At 41.1% G+C, this 20661-nt stretch overlaps 1 protein-coding gene across 6 annotated transcripts in view; it reads right to left on the reverse strand.

The window, feature by feature from the left end:
• MYO9A (myosin IXA) overlaps positions 1–20396 on the reverse strand; it is a 496830-nt gene extending 476434 nt beyond the window's left edge. For all 6 annotated transcript variants that reach the window (XM_054041538.1, XM_054041539.1, XM_054041540.1 and 3 more), the window contains exon 1: positions 20219–20396. The gene's annotated coding sequence lies outside the window, so the exon portion shown is untranslated. The remainder of the gene's footprint in view (positions 1–20218) is intronic.
• Positions 20397–20661: the final 265 nt, after the last annotated feature.

Raw genomic sequence — 20661 nt, forward strand, 5'->3', positions numbered from 1 at the left:
GGTAATATCTTTTATTGAACCAAATTCTGTTGGTGAAAGAGAGAGAGCCTTTCAAACTACACAAAGCTCTTCCTCAGGTCTGGGAAAGATACTCAGAATGTCACAGCTAAATACAAGGTTGAACAGATAGCAAATATTCCATGGGACCATTCAAGGTGAAGTGACCAGTTAACATGCCTGTAGTCACAGAACGAAAGGGGGCAGAGGGGTAGAGAATTACAGATTGTTGTAATAAACCCATAAATCCAATGGCTTTATTAAGACCTGATTTTTAGGGTCTATCAAAGTTGTAACGAGCCCAAAATTTAACGGGAGAAAAAAAATTAACAAATGTGAAAGATAATTGGGAGTCATTTAAGAATATTTTACTAAATGTCCAAAAATAACAATTCTACAACTGAGCAAGACTTCTTTGATTAAAATCTTTCCTGGTTCAAAGGGAAGTGAAAACAGTAATAAAAAAATATATATATTATATATTATATATATATGAGAGAGAGAAAAAGGGAGAAATTGACAGCAATGACTGAGTAGCTTTGGAATGCAGACAATTGATAAAAGAAACTAACGTGGTCAGTGGGGGAAAAAAAAAATCTATAATCAGTAGGGATAAGGATAACAAGACAGATTTTTTTAATATAATTAGAAAAAAGAAATCCTAGCAATGATATAGGTTCATTACTTTCTCTTCTAACAGTAACCCTGGAGGATGTTAAACAGCAACTACACTAAGTTAAAAATTTTAAATCCACAGGACTGGATAACCTGCATCAAGGAGTTTTAAAAGAACTGGCCATTGAGATCTCTGAATCCTATATTTTAATTTAAAAAATATCTTGCAAAACTGAGGAAGTTCCAGAGGATGTGAAAAAAAGGACACTGTGCCAAAGGGTAAATAGGACGACCCGCATAACTATAGGCCAGTTAGTCCAATACTGGTCCTGGACAAAAAAATCATGGAAAGGCTGATACAATATGGAATCAGTAAAGAATTAAAATATGGCATTATAATTGGCAATATACTTAATGACAATCAACTGGGGTTTCTGGAAAATAGGTCTTGTCATATTTGATATTGGTTTTTGACACCATCACAAGTTTGGTTGATAAAGGAAACTATGTTGTCATAATGTACTTAGACTTCTGTAAGGCACCTGACTTAGAACCACATCATTTGACTGAAAAATTAGCACAACAGAAAAATCAACATGGTACATATTACATGGGTAAAAAAGTGGCTAACTAATGGATCATAAAAAGTAATTGTCAATGAGGAATCATCATCCAGCATGGATTCTAATGGGATCCCACAAGGATCTGTTCTCAGCCAATGCTATTCAACCTTTATCAATGACAGAGAAGATAATACAAATTTAGCTACCAAAAAATATCATTAACACAGAGTTAAGGCTGCCCAGTGGTGCCTCATGCTTTTCCAGAACATGGAATTCAGCTACATTCAAATGTCTGAAAACCAGGAAATACAGAATTCAAGTACACACCCATCCCTATAATATCCAATTTCCCTTCCCCTCCAATTGTTCTGCTGTCAGTGGTTCTGATCTACCAGAGAGCAAAGGTCCCCTTGATCACGATCCCTTATTTGTTGAGGGATCATAGGAAAAACTACATTTTTGGAAATGCAGTTCTTCATCATAACTCTAGTCATAGAATATCAGGGTTGGAAGGGACCTCAGGAGATCATCTAGTCCAACCCCCTGCTCAAAGCAGGACTAATCCCCAGACAGATTTTTGCCCCAGATCCCTAAATGGCCCCCCTCAAGGATTGAGCTCACAACCCTGGTTTTAACAGGCCAATGCTCAAACCACTGAGCTACCCCTCTCCCCCATCACACTGGGTTTTCAAGAACTGTGTTTGGATGATCCTTTACACTAATAAGGACTATCTAGAGGTTTGCTAACCCCTAAGTACACCTAACCCCAATATAACATGACCCGATATAACACGAATTCGGATATAAGGCGATAAAGCAGCGCTCCGGTGGGGCGAGGCTGCACGCTCTGGCGGATCAAAGCAAGTTCAATATAACACGGTTTAACCTATAACGCGGTAAGATTTTTTGGCTCCCGAGGACAGCGTTATGTCGAGGTAGAGGTGTAGTTCTACCAGAATATAATCCTAAAGGGTGAAGTTTGTCAAAGAGGTATAACTCCTTCCCTGCACCATCCCAATCCCCACACCCTATTTACTGCTTCAGCACCACTCACATTCCCTAGATCTGCACCAGAAATTATAACAATCTTAAAATGTTATGAGCAACTCATGTTAGGCAGCTGCATTTCAGTTAACCGGTTAACCTAAGGACCCCATGACTTGCTTTCCTTTAATCACACTCAGTTCCATTGTGTAGGAAATGATGGAGGGGCATGAGTCATGATTACATCACCCTAACTACTTACTGGAGTCTTTAACGTCCTTGACCACACCATAATATTAAAATCAGAGCCTATATGTGGATTTTAGGGCACTTTAAAATATTGCCTCAAACGAAAAACTTCCAAAAGGCACCCATGAATAATTCAGGGAGAGAACAGATTCCCAGAAAGCTGCTAAGGATAGGAATACATAGGTGCTGATCAGGTTCAATAGCCACAACATCACCTAAGCCAGCCACCTAAGCTATAACAGCTATTGTCTGCCTGCAATCCATCTAACAACAAAGCTCTCATCTTGCCGCATATGTGCATTTCACGGTCTTAGGCCCAGGTTGAGTCTAACTCATGAGCCAGAGTTTTAAACTTAACTCTAAGTAGCATTTTAAATATTGCTTCTGCAAAATGACACTAGCTGAGACGAATCCTGAGCAGTGAGATCATTTTGAGGAGGATGAGAGCCATAGTTGGAGCTCCAAGTGTGTGCAAAACTACAAGAACCAGCTGATTTAGTAGACAAATTACATTTTAGAAGGGTTGCATCTTGGGAAAACTTTACTTAAATGACCCCAAAAATTGTACCAATCACCCTACTATAAACCCTTAATAGGCACAACAAATTTCTAGACAATCTGAATAAGCATATATATTTTAGAACACCTAGTATAGTCATCTTTTAAACAGCAAGCAGCACTCAACCTTCACAGTACAGAACCGCCACTCTGCTATAATCTTTGCTAGTAAAGTTTGCAAATGACAAAAATTGGTGAAGTGGCAAATAATGATAAAGAATGGTCAGTTTCCAAAGTGATCTGGATTGAATCTTAGAATATCAGGGTTGGAAGGAACCTCCAGAGGTCATTAGTCCAACCCCCTGCTCAAAGCAGGACCAATCCCCAACTAAATCATCCCAGTCAGGGCTTTGTCAAGCCTGACCTTAAAAACCTCTAAGGAAGGAGATTCCACCACCAACCTACGTAACCCATTTCAGTACTTCACCACCCTCCTAGGAAAAACTTTTTCCTAATAGCCAACCTAAATCTCCCCCACTGCAACTTGAGACCATTACTCCTTGTTCTGTCATCTGCTACCACTGAGAACAATCTAGATCCATCCTCTTTGGAACCCCCTTTCAGGTAGTTGAAAGCAGCTATCAAATCCCCCCTCATTCTTTCCTTCTGCAGACTAAATAATCCCAGTTCCCTCAGCCTCTCCTAAATCATGTGCTCTAGCCCTCTAATCATTTTTGTTGCTCTCTGCTGGACTCTTTCCAATTTTTTCACATCCTTCCTGTAGTGTGGGGCCCAAAACTGGACACAATACTCCAGATGAGGCCTCACCAATGTCGAATAAAGGGGAATGATCACGTCCCTCGATCTGCTGGCAATGCCCCTACTTATACAGCCCAAAATGCCGTTAGTCTTCTTGGCAACAAGGGCACATTGTCAACTCATATCCAGCTTCTCGTCTACTGTAACCCATAGGTCCTTTTCTGCAGAACTGCTGCCTAGCCACTCGGTCCTTAAGTGCAGAACTCTGCACTTGTCCTTGTTCAACCTCATCAGATTTCTTTTGGCCCAATCCTCTAATTTGTTTAGGTCCCTCTGCATCCTATCCCTACCCTCCAGCGTATCTACCACTCCTTCCAGTTTAGTGTCATCTGAGAATTTGCTGAGGGTGCAGTCCACGCCATCCTCCAGATCATTAATGAAGATATTGAACAAAACCGGCCCCAGGACCGACCCTTGGGGCACTCCTCTTGATACTGGCTGCCAACTAGACATGGAGCCATTGATCACTACCTGTTGAGCCCAACGATCTAGCCAGCTTTCTATCCACCTTATAGTCCATTCATCCAGCCCATATTTCTTTAACTTGCCAACAAGAATACTGTGGGAGACCGTATCAAAAGCTTTGCTAAGGTCAAGGAATAACACGTCCACTGCTTTCCCCCTCATCCACAGAACCAGTTATCTCGTCATAGAAGGCAATTAGGTTAGTCAGGCATGACTTGCCCTTGGTGAATCCATGCTGACTGTTCCTGATCACTTTCCTCTCCTCTAAGAATTGATTCCTTGAGGACCTGCTCCATGATTGCTTAGTAAGGCAGACTTATTTGAACAGCATGCATTCTAATACAGCCAAATGCAAGGCTATATATCTAGGAACAAAGAACACAGGTCACACTTACAGGATGGGGAACTATGTACTTGAAAGCAGTGACTATTGAAAGGACCTAAGGGTCAGGGTGGATAGCCAACTGATCATGAGGTCTCAGTGTGATGTGGTGACTCAGCACTAATGTGATCCTTGTATTTATAAGGAAGGGAATATTGAGTAGGAGCAGGAAGTGTAATTACTACTGCGTACAGCATTTATGAGATAATTAATGGAATTCTGTGTCCAATACTTGTAGTCATACTTTAAAAGAAGATGTTAGACTTGAAAGGGTTCAGAAAAGAACTACAAGAATGGTTTAAGATTTGGAAAAACCTGTCTTATAGTGACTAAAGAAGTTCAGTCTATTTAGACTATACACTAGAAGATTAAAAAATTACTTGATCGCTGTCTAGAAGTACCTTTTTCTTTGTGACGTGGCCCTCACAACAGTCTCTTACACTTGTTAATATCAATTCATTACCCACAGGTCACTGAACATCCAGCTGATAATGGGCAAAATTCAACTCATGTAAAATGGGGGGAAATTTACTAACTTCAAAGAACAGCAGTAAAAAGACTCTGTACTTTATTACCAATTCCCATTGTCCAATAACACAGCATTTTAAATATTGTTCATTCCTATGAATACCAAATTTCTGACAAATTTGTGTAAATGACATAGAATCCTTTCCAAAATGCAGATTTTATCAAGTGGTTTCTGCCCTGAATTTTGCATATAGTAGATTACAAATTGCATATTATAATAGCAAGTGTCATAATTCCACACAGTTGTGAGAACTGTATTTTAGTTGTTAGAGTGGTTTTTTCATTCAATACTGCAGTTAACTGTCAAAAGAAACCCTAGGAAGCCACTTAGCACTATAATATCCAACATTTAAAAATATTAAATTTGGAGCCTAAACAACTGGCTAATGTCCCTTTAATAAAGTGAGTAATGTAATTCTAATTACTTGTTGCAGGGTTTGATGGATGAAAGCAAACAGATCCTGAACACACACACAGACCTGCTAAACGGCAATAGCATTGCAAATCCTCAATTAATGATTCAAGTTAAGTGTGTTATCAGCAAATAAAATCCAAGTTTGGTGAAAATGAATGTATTTGTTTTGTCAAACATTACATCGGTTCTCATATTAATTAATGTAGCACTGAGTCACAAGCAAACACTGATTGTCTACATCACCATAATATCTTTAGGCTCACGCCCTATATAAAAGACACAAACCGGTGGAAAGATAGAGATGTTGAATAGCAGTTGACTGTACACCATGAAATTTTACTAGATCAAGATTTCACTTAAAGGTATGGCATCAACTTGAAATCAAGTTGTTTTCAAAGCTGAATTAGAAGTGGTTTTAGATATTATACTTGCTACCGAGTTCCCTGCAAATTTTTGTAGTTTTACAATCATATTTTTAAAAACATTTTTCTCTTCTGTTGAAGTATGAAAAATCCCCACATATAGACAACACTAGAAAAAGAGAGAGTTCTCTGGTCTTTCACTTACAGTAACCTTAGGTGTTACATGAAACATTAGAAAGTTAAAAATACTTCAAAAGCAGTTAAGTTTATGATGTCTCTTCATAGGCAAAAATGCAATTTGCAGACCATTTGTCAAAGAACTAATGTTTGTTTAAACATCATCCTTACCACATGTCTGCAGAAGTTCCTGAGAATTCTAGAGAAATGGAGAGAAAGAAGCAACAGAGATACTGAACAAGCTAGTCACCTCATACGCTTTGTAAAAAAACCAAGATTTATTCCCTCTGAGAAGCTGAACACCCCAGTATAATTCATTTAAAAAAAGTTTGAAAACTGAAGACTCAGTTAAGATGGTCTGAGCACAAGGACTCCTAAAACCGTGAAGTACATTTGTGTGTAGCCTCATCAGGCCAGAATGAACTTCTTATCCTGGAATAAGTAGACCTAAAAGGAAGTGAAAATTACTGAAAATAAAGAAGGCCCAGCAAGAAACATAAGCACCTCTAATGGCAGAGGTAAATAGTGATGTGTCTTGCACGTCCACAGATGCTAAAAAGGCAACTTTTGTCATAAATGCAAGCATGGATTTGAATAACCCTGTGCTGAATTTGGTGGTAAAAATGAACAGATACAGCCACTTCAAATCTAAGAACAACTAAATGCTCCCTGATCTCTTGGAAGATAGGGAACAGTTGGGAGTCCACTTCTGAGAATTCCTGTTCCTTTAGCACTTTGATGATGGCTCACATCTAAAAGAGCAGATGCACTACTTGCAGGAAAAATTCTCTCTCTAAAGACTGGTACTGAAAAAATTATGTTTTTGGGAGGGGAAAGGAACATTTTGTGAAATACAGCTTCCTTTAGGAATTCAGAGAAGTCAATGATCATTTTTTTCAAACTCCAAACTTCTATTTGAATTCTCCCTTTTACCAGATTAGTGGAATAAGAGAAGAAACTATAATTAGGACTCTTTCCCATAATTCTTATTCCGAGAGAAGGAATTAGCAGAGGCCCTTTCAGTGTGTATATAAATCCATTGGGAGAGCTACTGAAGAAACATGAGCAAAGGCTTCAATATGTCAATATCTTGTTCTATGTCTCTTATGTCTGATCCCCTGGGTGCAGTAGGGCAAATGAACCAGTGTCTGTATGAGACTAGAGCTTGGTGAAACAATCTCAAATCAAGACAAGACTAAGGTAACATTGATAGGCTGGAAGAAAAAAAAAAAAAAAAAAAAACCGGAAAATTAGGTCAGCAACCCTGATTAAGGAAGTGCAGTCACTGTTTGAAACATGGGTTGTAGATACTAGACTGTTCCTGGATACTCATGTTGGCAGAGTGATCAAAACAATCACCTAATCTTGAGTTTGACTAACATGTTTGCCATGGGCCTGGCACTTGAGACCACTTGGAAGCTGAAACTAAAGACAACTGCATTGACCAAGACCATATTACACTAGTGGCTCCACTATCTGCCCTGACAACCTGTTAGTTTCCAGACAGAATTTAAGATGTTGGTTTTAATCTATAAAAACCATACATGACCCCTCACCCTGATTATCCCACTAACGACCAACCTGCACCATCTACCCACCCACTTCTCCCACAAATACTCTCACAATTTTTCCTGCCATACTTTGTGAAATGCACTCTCTCAAGTAATTCATAAAGCTACTAAAACTATTCTTCAACCCTCTACTTGAGTCGAACTTGTATCAAAAGGTATAAACTATGTTGCCAACAAATAATGATGAGGCAGGTGGCCAGGAGGGATTACAGACATCAACATCTTCAAATTTCTCTATTTAAAAAAAAAAAAAAAAAAAAAAAAAATCTCATTTGAAACCTGATCATTACCACCTGGCTAGTATATGTAACCAAATGTTCCTATCACCGCTCTCCTTGTCCACTCTCCCCTTTGCTCTCTATCTATTATACTCACTTGTTACATCACATCTTTATTCAGATAAATTCTTCGGGTCTTTTAATGTGTTTGTACAACATCCAGCATAATAGGGGCCCCAATCCTGATTAGGGTTTTGAGTACTAATACAACACAATGATGAATAATAAGGGACCTGGTTATCTTCAAAATAACATCTTTCCTTCTGCATTTGTGATCCTCAGAGGCCCTTGAGCTTCCCTATTTTAAACCAAAGGGACCATTTCTGTAGCACACCTATGACTTTTGAGCTCAATCCCTACCTCTCTTTGGCCCAGAGCCTAGAATTGTGAGCCTTCAAGACAATGTGAATACCATCTTTTTTCCATATTTTGATAGAGGTAGTGATGAAGTAAGTGGGATGGAAGATAAGTCACAATTAAGTTATGATTATTATTGTGGAGATATATATATTAGTGTATTTTAACTGCTTGAAAGCACCCAGAGTAATGGAAGGATGTTTTTATACAAATCAAAATCAAATACTGTAAATGTCCATCAGTATAGACCTTGGCAGGGAGCTGCAGAGAGAGGAAGCCACTCTCAGACTTCAAAGGACTGCTGGAAGCCACTACCTGCTCACATGAGTTTTGAGGAAGTCGGGCAGAAAAAAACTGAGACATAGGCAACACTGTGACTTTAAGAAGGGCATTTACAGTCATTACCCTCCTTTTACAAGGTTTGGGGTCCATTTCCAGAACAGAAGAAAATAAATGAAAACGTAGATTAAAATAATATACAAGGCTTAACACTCAAAGTATTTGGCTTCAAAGAATGAATGTAACAAAGAATACGGTTAGTGCAACATCATCTTTCAGTTTACAAAGGCAGAAAGTAAAATTGGGGAGAGATGGAAAAAAGGGCAAACAGCAGAGGTGGCCTGAGCTGGACCATGCCTAAAATCCTGTAGTTGCGGTTGCTATGTCCCACTTTGAAAGATGGGGGTTGTTACTTAGCCTATATTAACTGGTAAAATCCAAGTGCATTGAAAAAACTGTGGTTTTTAGCCATTGCTAGACAGTGAAGGAGAAGAACACAACACAAAGGAAACGAGTAAGCAGAAAGAATCTCTCACTTTTTGAAAACTGTATTCCCTATATATCAGAGTTAGAAATAAAACTGAATGCAATCTTTGGAAGACTTTTTTTTATTTCTCCCTCTCACACACCTCCCTTCCCTTCCCTCCCCCCCCACCCATTCCAAACCTCGAGTTTCAAGAACCGTATTTTACTAATAAGTTGTATAGAGAACATCTGAACCATTTGCTTAATTTTTATGACGATCAACATCAACTAACTATATTGTAATCTATATATAATTTATTAATTTGCATTCTTATAGCTACACATGAGAACATAAAGTGTCTCTTCCCCAACTCACAGGGAATGATGGACTACATGATCACTGATCACATCGTGCACCATCAGGATCTGAATCCTGATTCTTCAGCACCACAGAAGAGACTTTTACGACTTGGGCTAAAGGACTAATTACATTAGCTGGCAGAAGAAAGCAGTTATCCCAGAGAAGGGGAAAGAAACTACTGGTGCCATGTAGGGGAAAGAAACTACTGGTGCCATGTGCTAGGTGCAGGAGGTAGTCAAGAGTACCACCCCCGTCTTCACACACTACCATGCAGTAAGTGGGGTGGTGTCCCCAGAGATTTGGCCCATGCATCAGATAAAGGGGAAGAAGGTGGCCCAATCCTGCCACATTGGAGCAGGAGTAGCCTGCTCCAGCACACCCTCCGAAGCATTCCCAGTGCAATATGCACTGCTGCGGTAGAGGCAGCAGCGGGAGCCCAGCTCTTTAGAATACAAGTGTACAGTTTTCCTGACAAATGCAAATCGCAGCAGGGCAACTGTGATTTTTAACAGTTCATAATTCAGTTAAATCTCAATAGAATTTCATGGGACATAGAAAAGGCATTTTGCTGACCCTAAGGTTTTCTCCCTGCTGAATCTCAAAGACCTGTTGCAAACAATGGAGGTGTTACAGATTCTCAAAAAGAATCTCACAAGAATCTTTCATAATGGAAAGTGTCAGACAACCTAAATATAGGGGCCACTAACAGCTTCCCCTATAGTAAAATATAGTAATAGTGTCTGAGTCACAAGGACTACCAAAATAGGTTCTGTGTGGTGCTAGTGACAGACATTGTACACCCTCAGATTCCTTTGACGTTAAATGCACTTATTAATTATAATGTTCTGCACTACCAGAAATGTGGGAAATCTGGATTCTGTTTCCGGTCTCTGTCTCTTGCTCCTCAAGCCTGCAGGAGATGAGGTTGACAAAAAGACTCTCAGCCCCTGTAGGGGAAAGCGAGCCTCATAATGCTCATAGCAACACCTCTGGCTGGCAAAGGAGCAGCACTGACATATCAGGTATCTTCAGCCAGAATGAGGGTACCTGTAAGGTAAAATCATGATGGAAAGGATTAAAAGGGGAAAGTGCCTCCCTGCTGAGACTAAAGGAATTCTGATAACCTGCTTGAAAGGCAAATAAGCATTTTACTAGGTGTTTGCACCTATTAATGATGTCTTAATAAAGCTATCTTCCCCGAAAATAAAATTTAAAAACCTAAGGTAAAAAAACAGAGGTGGGATTTTGTTACTGGATAGTAATAAAGGATACACTATTTTTTTTTTTTTTTTAATTAAAGGTATCTGTGGCAAGGACAGCCAGTTCTCATTTTACTTCTAAAACTGCTTTATGGCTACCTGTCAGATAATCCCACCCCACTACAAAAAATTCTAACAGAATAATTTGCATTTAAAATACATACAGAAACATAACTCTTAAAAAGTTTTTACACTTATTAAGCCAGCAGTATTACATCTCTTCCTAATAATCTCAGTCGGAATTCAGTATTCATATAAGATCTAATAATTTGTCATCTTCCACAAAGTCTGCTATCTAAAATGTGAGTTTATTTTAATTTGACCTATATCAAAGATTCCTAAAATATAAACGTGAAATATTAATACAATGCTTAATTTATAAGTACACCAAAATAGTCAACTCTCTTATTACTATATTACTTGACAATATTAAGATATAAGAGATGCGTATGCAGAGAACTTTTACAAAAGACTATTCAATTCCCCTTTTTCCCCTCTCCATCATCTGGCATGAGCTGTGCATGTTTATTTTATTTATGGAATCTAAATCCTGAACACGTTTTCTTATAAGATATCACATATATGAACTTTGTGGAAAAATTTAGTATAAATAAGACAAAAGACTGACCATAAAAATTACCTCAATCTGGAAACAATTTCATCACATTGTTTCTGATATTCTATATATGTATGCTTAGAAGTATTACTCTAATAGCCCAATAAGAAACTCACTCACCCGAAACTAGTGTAATGAGCTGTGATAACCCCAGAGTCACCTAATCTGAAAATTACAGCTATGTATTTTTATACCACTATGTAACAGGAAGATCACACAATTAACAAGTTTTATCTCAGAGTACATTAACCATCTGCTTAAAAGTAGAACCTATCATTTTGTTTTTCCCTAGAGGAATGCCAGGAGAAATCATAAAATTGAAATTTTAAGCCCTAATTCAAATATGTATGCACATACACCTCTACCCCGATACAACGCGACCGAAATAACACGAATTCAGATATAATGCGGTAAAGCAGTGCTCCGGGGGGGAGGGGCTGCGCACTCCAGTGGATCAAAGCAAGTTCGATATAACGCGGTTAGATTTTTTGGCTCTCAAGGACAGCGTTATATCAAGGTAGAGGTGTATTTAATTTAGCCGCAGGAAAAGTCCCATTCACTTCAGAGGAAGTGGTCACATGCACAATGCTATGCAAATACACATTTGCAGGAATGAGGCTTTCGCAAGTGAAATACAAGGCTTTTTATTTTTAAGCAAAATAAAGATCTGAAACTCAGAGGTTGAATTATGCACCATTTTGGAAGATTAACTTTTGGTAAGAAACATGCAAGTCACACAAACCATATACCAAATAAGTGTTTCAATACTTAGATACACCACAATCACATGTAAGAGCTAACAAATTTCTCTGATTGTTTTATCAGATAGCTGTCATTCCCAAAGCACTGAAAAAGACTTAATTTATTTGTGCTTTAAAATATTTCCTATTTAATTTTAATTACAATTCCAGCTCATTTAGAAAGGGAATAAAAGGCAGCTTGGGTAGAGAGGCCGACAGTTAAGATTGCCCAACACTTTCAATTATAAGACCCAATTTTCAGTTGCTTCTAACTTTGCCAAATTCTTACCATTTGAGCTGAAATTTTCCATGCCAGAGTGTCTGCCTATGGCTGTTTTTTTTTTTTTTTTTGAGGAAAATTTCAGCAAGTGTTTCAGCTGTTTTTGAGAACGAGATCAGGCAAAATATTTTCCTTTGCCCATGTTAAAAACAAGTTCTTAAGACTGTTGCATTAAAAAGCTCTTGTGCCTCCATATTTTGCAGCAGGGGATTGAAGTTTCGCAAGGGATGGCCTTTATGTCAGGACGTGCCTTTTGTTGTTCCCATTAAAAAAAAAAAAAAAAAAGACACCCACCACCCAAGTTTGGCCAGTTCACATATGCCCAAGAGAGAATTGTTAGAGTTTGGCAGCTGAAGTCTCTGAAGATTGTTCTGTACTGGGCATATTCTAGCCCAGGGGTGTAGGGATTCAACGGGATTTTCTCTGCAATTGCTCCTCATAGCTGCCAGGAGCTGCTGTGGTGCCAGACAAGGAGACTGTCTCCCCTGTGCTCTCAATTAGGGTTACCATACGTCCGTTTTTTCCAAGACATGTCCAGCTTTTTGGTAATCAAACCCCCGTCCGGGGGGGAATTGCCAAAAAGCCGAACATGTCCAGGAAAAATACCACCGGCCGGGCACTTCCCCTCCCGCGGCTGCTGTGCTCCTCCCCTGACTCTTCAGCTCTGTTTAAAGCCGAGCTGCCCGAGCGCTACCGGCTTCGGGCAGCCCCCATGCCTCCGGACCCTGAGCCGCCGGCCGGGCACTTCCCCTCCCGGGCTCCGGGGGCGCAGGGTCCAGAGGCATGGGGGCTGCCCGAAGCCGGTAGCACTCGGGCAGCTCGGCTCGTAAACAGAGCCGAAGAGTCAGGGGAGGAGCACAGCAGCCGGAGCCCAAGAGGGGAAGTGCCCGGCCAGGGGCGCAGAGTCCGGGGGCATGGGGGTGCCCGAAGCCCTAGCGCTACCGGCTTCACGGTTTGCCGGGCAGCCTCCAGACCCTGCGCCTCCAGCTGGGCACTTCCCCCCCAGGTTCCAGCTGCGCTAGGGAAGTGCCAGCCGGGGGCACAGGGTCTGGAGACTGCCCGGCAAACCATGAAGCCGGTAGCGCTCGGGCAGCCCTTTTCGCGTGGCTGGGAGGGAGGAGGGGGAGTTAGGGTGGGGACTTTGGGGAAGGGGCAGGGCCAGGGCCCGTGGAGTGTCCTCTTTTTTTTATTTTTTAAATATGGTAACCCTATCTCAATGCTATCCCTGCAGGCACCCCAGTAGCATGGAGGAAGAATCATCCCTAACTTGAATGCAGAGGGAACAAGATCCGGTTTGGGGTAAGGAAAGTGGTCCTGTGTAAAAAGTGTATGAGAGTCTTTAATTACATGACATCATAATGTTTACACCCTCAAGGGAGTCAAATTAAGATTGCACAGGCTACCTTAATTCTCACATTTCCTAACTTTTGAGTGCTTGACTTTGCAATCTTGACATTCTTTTAATAGTTTGTGTGTAATTATGATTTATATTGACTAAAATTATCTTAATTATCCTAGACTAAAAAAAGAATTTAGACACACAACACTAAACAATTATATTTGTCAATCCAATCTGGAAAGTTTAGTGAAAAGTTTTCTAACATCCCTACTTACTGAAGTTTTAGTTCATACATATAGATGTCAGCACGTTCAGATCATACCAGAAACAGGTCTATTGTTTGTATTAGTTTCCTAATGACCCCTTCAAATTACAAAGAGCTGTTTTTTTGGTGTAAATGAAGGACTGAAAAAATCAAACTTTATAAGCCATAATTTCAATGCTGTTCCAAAGGGAAAAACAACTAAAATATACTGTACTTGTATTAACTATATACAATATGTGTAATATAATTAACTATACATTATATTAATTTTTGCTCATCTATTTTAATACAGAACTTGAATCAAAACTCAATTTCAGCATTGGTCATTTAATTCTGTTATTAAAATAGATGAGCAAAAATTAATATAATGTATAGTTAACTATATACAATATGTGTAATATAATTAATACAAGTACAGTATATTTTAGTTGTTTTTGAAAGCTGTTTCAAAGTTGCTACTTTTGGTTGATGGGATCCGGGCCTCACAAGTGGATCATCTTTATTAAATGGCATTAAATTGGTCTTATACAGTAAAAGCTGTACCAACTGGTAAACTCTATAAACCGGAATTTCTAATTTTCATAGAAGGTCTGGACTATAATCCGCTTGGTGCGGGGCCGGCAAGCTCCCTATCTGGCTCCACGTGACTCCTTGGAAGCAGCGACATGTCCCTGCTGCTCCTACGTGGAGGAACGGCCATGAGGGGTTCGGAGTGCAGGAGAGAATGAGGGACTGGGATTGGGGCACAGAAGAGGGTACGGGCATGGGCTCTGGGTGGGAGTTCGGATGCGGGGAAGGGGTTGGAGCGCAGGAGAGGTTTCAGGGTTGCAATCAATGGAAGCTGCGGAGCTAGCACTCGGGGCGGGGGTAGCACGAAGAGCCACCTAGCCATGCCTCCGGCTAGGAGCAGCAGGGACTGGTCGCCGCTTGCAGGGAGCCACCCGAGGTGAGTGCCCCCCGGATCCAGCACCCCGAAACCTCTCCCGTGCCCTAACCCCTCTCCCGCACCCAAACTCCCTCTCAGAGCCCACAGACCCCACCCCCTCCCATGCCCTAACCCCCAGCCCCACACTCAAACTCCCTCCTTCTTAGTTAACTGGAAGTTTACCATTCCCTCAATGGGCCGGATAAAAAGCTTTTACTGTACTTCCATTGTGACTGCTATCAGTATAACACTGCAAAAAACTAGAGGGATATAGGCTCATTAGCTAGGTCTCAAAGTTCATAAATTATTCACCTGCCTTACTGAAAATAAGCAACTAAATAAATATTTATGGAAACACGAGTACATACAGAGTACATTTAAACCCAAGAATTAAGATACTTCTCTGACAGGGTAACAAGCCTTGTGAATGGGGGGACGCAGTACATGTCATACATCTTGACTTTAGTAAAGCTTTTGATACTGTCTCACATGACCTTTTCATAAATGAACTAGAGAAACATAGCCTAGACCAACCTAATATAAGGTGGATACACAACTGGCTGGAAAACCATACTCTCAGAGCAGTTATTAATGGTTCGCAATCAAGTTCAAAGGGCATATATAGTTGGGTCCCGCAGGATCTGTCCTGGGTCCAGTTCTATTCGATATCTTCATAAATGATTTGAATAATGGCATAGAAGGTACACTTATAAAGTTTGCGGATGATATCAAGCTGGGAGGGGTTGCAAGCACTTTGGAGGACATTTTGAATTCTAATCCTGATCTTGACAAATGAGAAATGGTCTGAAATAAATAGTATGAAATTCAGTAAGTAGAAATGCAAAGTACTATACTTAGGAAAGAATAATCAATTGCACAAATACAAAATGGGAAATGACTGCTTGGAAGGAGTAGTGCAAAAAAGGATCTGAGGGGTATAGTGGATCAAAAACTAAATATGGGTCAATAATGTAATACTGTTGCAAAAAAAAAAAAAAAGTGAACATCATTCTGGGATGTATTAGCAGGAGTTTTATAAGCAAGACACAGAAGTAATTCTTCCACTCTACTCAGCACTGGTAAAGTCTCAGATTGAGCTCTGTGTCCAATCCCAGGCACCAAACTTCAAGAAAGATATGGACAAATTGGAGAAAGTCCAGAGGAGAGCAACAAAAATGATTAAAACATGACCTCCGAGGAAAGATTTTAAAAATTGGGGTTTAGTCTGGAGAAGAGAATACTGGGAGAAACCTGGGAAGAGGCTGCTCTGCATGCCTGCTACAATAGGAACTGTGGAAGGGCAGTTCAGAGTCAGGTCTATGTAGCCTGACACAGCAATAGTCCCTAGGAACAAGAGCAAGTTTAATTCTCAAGTATTAGTTAGAAAAAAAAGCCATGGTAAGCAAGATTAATGAATACATACATTTATGATCTGTAAAGGAAATTTTAGTCATCTAACTCTATACTCGAACACTAAAGGAGGGATGCTCTACACTTGAGTACAGGGTGATGGTGCAGCCTCACTGACATAAGCACCTGTTTAATTACAGGCAAGTGCAGGATTGGTGCCTTAGTCTACTCCAGTCATCATCTTGAGGATGTGCAAAACCCCTTTGCCATATAAAATTTGCTGGAGTTGAGAGGAAGAAAAGATTCACAATCCAATTCCTAGCACTTCACTGTGAAAACTGAAACAAAGGTTTAAACTATATTTTGAAAAATAAAGTTTTACAATCTCCTAATTATATCACTGAACTTAACTGCAGACAGTGACTTTCAGTAATCAACTTCACAAGTTAAAACAGAGCATTAAATTTTCTTCTTATAACTGAGCTTTAATTCACTTTCTCCAATACTTCTCTTTACATAACATTCTTCACTACACTTGCTCCTAACCTCTAGGTGTGGCCAAACCGTGACTTGTGAGCCGCATGCGGTTCTTTTACAGTTAAAGTGTAGCTTGCGGATCCCCATCATGCTTCTCTCCAATTCTCCACCTACCAGACTTCGGGTGGGGGAACTCGGACCTTCTGCCCTCTTGTGGGGTGATGGAGATAGGGGCTTCTGCCCTGCAGGGAGGGGAGTCTCCGGGCTTTAGCCCCGCGCCCCGGTAGATGCTGCCCCATCGGGCAGGTTGTGCGTGTCTTGCAGCTCTCAAACTTCTGAAGACTATTGTATGTGGCTCAGAGGGTCAGTAAGTTTGGCCACCCTACTCTATTGTGTAGTACCACTATAGAGCAGACATTGCCCACTAGTCTGACAGTCACAATAACACACTACAGCAAACCATCTGAAAGCCATGATTACTTTTGGTCATATTCTAAATTACTAGTCTCAACATGACCTCAGGGTATGAAATGTAACTATATGAAATGAGGGCTGCCAAAAATATTCATAAGCAAGACTGTTCCAATAATAAAAGGACAAGGACAGCTAGATACTGTAAAAACTCCTCTATATCACTTAAGTTAGACTGACACTACAGCAAATCCTATTTGGAGATTCTTTTTTCCTAAAGCAAAGTAGACATTTTTCTACACATAAGAAAAATTCTAGAATAATGAAAAGAATAGTTTTTTTTGTTTGTTTTGTTTTGTTTTTTTTAACCTCGAAGAACAGTACTCAAAACCTTGGTGAAGTATTAAGGCACCTTTCATGCTAAGAGTTAAGTACTACACATTAAGAATATTGCATTTATTGAAAATCAGGATATATCTAAATTAGAGGCTAAAAGAGGTTTAAATGCAGCTCTTATTTATTAGCATTACAGTCTATTTTATTGCAATTGCTAAATAATTAAACTGAATAATAGCAAAGGCGATCACAATATGTATTATTGAAGTTTGACACCAGAGCTATGTCTATGCTAGATGTTTTGCAAACATTTCCCCCATTGCTGTTATTATACAGGTCCACTAGTGGCAGCAACACTGGAAACCCTAGGACAAGACTCCCCACAGGCAACAGTGTTTAATATCCTATCGAACCCCATCCAAAACAGATCTAATGACACAGTATTTATAATACCAGCATTCACCTGATTCCTTGTCTATGTAGCTTTCCTATTAGTGTTACCAATTATGGGGAATTCTCCTTACTCCACACACACCCCAAAAAAACCCAACATTCGTGTAGAAAAGTCCTGACTGTTTTTTCATTGAGAACACATTCTATTCACAAATCTACATTTTACGCCTCTATTTACAGTTTTAAAAAACATTTAAATCACACAACACCTCTATACTAACCATGCCCTAATGAAAATACATTATGTAAACACTAATGTTAAGTCAGAAAAAAAAGACAAACACTGAATCCTCCTCCCACCCTTAAGTATGGTTGAAAAGACTAATATTTTGATAAGGCATTAAAGGCAAAAATATTATTTTTTCAGTCTGCATCATCATTTTACCTTAAACAAACTCATCACTTAAGCTTGCTTCACAAAAACTATAATGCTCAATGAAGACTCAAAATAAAATAATTGATTATAAATTTAAAGAGGTAACATTGTCCACTGTATATTATGCACACTATGCCATAGTTTAAAGTACTCCTATAAAAAAATTAATCAGGATACTGCATCCTTTAATAACCATTTGAAATATTATTTGAAGCATTTATTGCCTGGAGTAATTTCCTAGCCTTGTACTGACGACACTAATTTTGCTAACTTGCTAATAGATAGTAGTCTACACTGCAGTGTTCTCCACTTTCCCCTTTGAGCAACACCGAGAGAATGAAGCATCAGCACGAACAAATATATCACCAAAACACTGACCATGAATCATAGGTGTTTAGGTATTGCAACAAATCCTGCCACTATTCTGACATGCCAAAAAGTAACTTACCTTATTTCCTATCCAGTGTAAAATGACAGTAAAAGAAACCAAATGTTTTGAGAAAATCCTTAATGCAACAAGGAATCTATCCAACTCTAATAAAAGACATATGGAAAAACAATGAGACCTCTTCTATGGGTTGCCAATTGAAAAAAGCTTCCCCCCTTCGCTCTTTAATTTTACTCTTTTCATCACAGATTCAGCAATTGACCAGCATCGTTATCATCGTCTTACAGAGGTATGATTTGTCCAAAGCTGTAGCACAATTTGGGAACACAGTTAAAATATCTGTCAGTTTTAGTTAGCTTGCAAGCCCAAACCTTGTATTAACCATGCTGGAAGATCAAAATGTTGTAACCAGGTATCTAATATGGTAGATTTTATAGCGCAGATGGGGCCATAACACTAAGTGTTTTGCTTTACAAGGCCATACTACCTTCTGTAACAATAACCAAATGAAAAGATGTATTAAGTTTTTCTTAATATAAAGCAAAACCTGTTTCATTGAATAGATGGAATATAACATTGCCATTTAGTTCTCACAAACCATACCCAAGACAACACACAACTTTGCACCTATATAAATGGCAGATGTTTTACCGGTGCTGAGCACCCGCAAATATCGTTGTCTTCAATGGAACAGCTTTGCAGTCAGCAGAAGGTGTGGGTACTCAGCACCTCTGAAAATCAGCACATTTATTTAGGTACCTATTTCTAAGGTATTTATTTAGCTAAATATTGATGTAGGGGGTCTAACTTTAGACACCCAAGTTCGAAAATCTTGACCTCTGCTCACAGTTCACTATTTCCAGGCATCTTATACTCCATTCCCCATCCGAGGCCCTGGGCCCCAGCATACCCCTCCCCTAATAAAAGCTGCAATGGCACCAACACAGGAATATGGGGTGGGGGAGAAGAGAGCAAAGAAAACATACAGGGCATAACCCCACCCATCTGAAATGCATGGTCTTATTCACCCCACTCCAATAAAGACTTGTCTTCTCTGTCTGAGGGAGCCACAAGGCATGCATGCAAGAGACCCAGCAACATCAAGGATGCAGCTAAAGACCCTAAACTTATTGGGGAGGCAATGGTCGATATTATAAAAGAGGACTGAAGAGAGGAAGAATGCAGATGCTGAAAAACCCGCCTAAGGGAGAAAGACAGGGGGCGCAGTGGCAGGTCAGGTTCCCCGCTCCCATTGGGGGGATACAGGGACGGGACGGAAGGAACAGCAGTGTCAGGGCTTATCCCCCACAAACGCGCACACACACCTGGGGGGACGCAGGGACGGGGAGACCGTGGCGGGGCTGTGTCCCCCACGCCCACCCCGGGGGATGCAGGGACGGGGGGCCTGGCGGGGCGGGGCTGTGCCCCCCCCCCCACCCGGGGGATGCAGGGACGGCGCTGTTGTCCCCCCCACCCGGGGGATGCAAGGACGGGGGGGCGGGGCTGTCCACCCCCACCCGGACGCAGGGAAGAGAAAGCTGGGCGGGCCCCGGCGGGGGGGCAGTGGCGGGGCGCGCCCCGCGCGGGATGGGGTGGGGAAGGTCTCTTAGGTTTCCTCAGCAGTGGCCGCTCTCTCACCTGGGTGTTAGGGACGCGGCGCATCCCTCAGCTCACTCCCCGCCGCCCCAGCCACTCGCTCGGAGGCACTGGCAGGGAGGTCGCTCTCCGGGCTCCTCCGGCACCAACTCCCTCCCGCCCTGGCTCGCACAGATACTGCGCGTCTCACACTGCCCAACTAGCCTGCGCGCGACACACACCGGCGCGCGTGCCCGGCAGATGCACTGACTCGCGCCCAGCCCGCGCGGCCACGCTACTTAGACACGCCTCCGGCCGCGCCCCCGCCAGTCCCCTGAGGCCACTGGATACGCCCCTCCCCCAGAGCCTCGAGAGAACACGCCCCCTACTAGCCCAGGTCCCGCTCTCCAGCCGCGCTCCTTTCTAACCATCTGCGGCTTCCGCGCTCTCTTTTGCGCCTGCGCTGTAGCTTTCTGCGTCGCTTTCGCTACCTCGTTTTGAGCCCT

Source organism: Malaclemys terrapin, chromosome 10, assembly GCF_027887155.1.
Source record: "Malaclemys terrapin pileata isolate rMalTer1 chromosome 10, rMalTer1.hap1, whole genome shotgun sequence".
NCBI classification, from domain to species: domain Eukaryota; kingdom Metazoa; phylum Chordata; order Testudines; family Emydidae; genus Malaclemys; species Malaclemys terrapin.